Below are 899 nucleotides of genomic sequence, written 5' to 3' on the forward strand. Positions count from 1 at the left end.
AATTTTTGGAAATAAATTTTTTCAATTTTTTTTAAGTGGTGTTATCAAGTATAATTTTTTATTATTCAACATCTTCTTTTGTATTTTTTTATTAGTTCCAATTAAAAAATGTGCAAAAAATCACATTTTATCATATTAAATGAAAAAAAAATAAAGAGAATTTATTCATTCGAATCCCGCTAGGAAGTTAATGGAGTATTTGTACAATGTGTACAATAAACTATTTATTTGGATTAATATGAGTTAAAAAATAAACATCCATGATAAAATACTACTAATTTCTCAAATACAATACACCCATATTATCCAAAATAACCATCCGAATACCAAGAATAATAAACATCTGATATTCTACTGAATCGAACATTCCTATACCCTATTATATATATTGTATAGATACTCCATTAGCTCTCTATACTTCCTCTATTCTAAAAGTTTAAACCACAAAGAACATGAGTAGGGAGGACATGAAATTTTCAAGATAAAAAATGAAAGAAAAGGTATTGGTATATATTTCCAAATGAATTTAGACAAGAAAAGATGAGAGAGGGTAGTATGGGAAGAAGTTAAGCAAGATTCAACTAACTTAGATGTTAGATCATAGATGTTGGCCTATTTGCTAACCTTTATATATAGAAGACTACTCTCTCAAGTTTCAATCAAAGAAAATGGTATGTAGATGCATCAAAACATGCATGATTTTCTATCCTTTTGCATTGGGAAGCGAACCCTTAATAATTGAAACATCAAATTTTCGTTATAGTTTTGACCTTAATTATTATTCACTCTCATCTTTTATGTGCTGTCATGAATTATATAGTTGAAACTCCTGTGCTGAATTTATAAAATTTTACATATACATGGGGCTTTATTTTTTAGATATTTAAATCTTATTGAGA

This window comes from Arachis ipaensis, chromosome B03 (genome assembly GCF_000816755.2).
Source record: "Arachis ipaensis cultivar K30076 chromosome B03, Araip1.1, whole genome shotgun sequence".
In the NCBI taxonomy this organism is placed as follows: domain Eukaryota; kingdom Viridiplantae; phylum Streptophyta; class Magnoliopsida; order Fabales; family Fabaceae; genus Arachis; species Arachis ipaensis.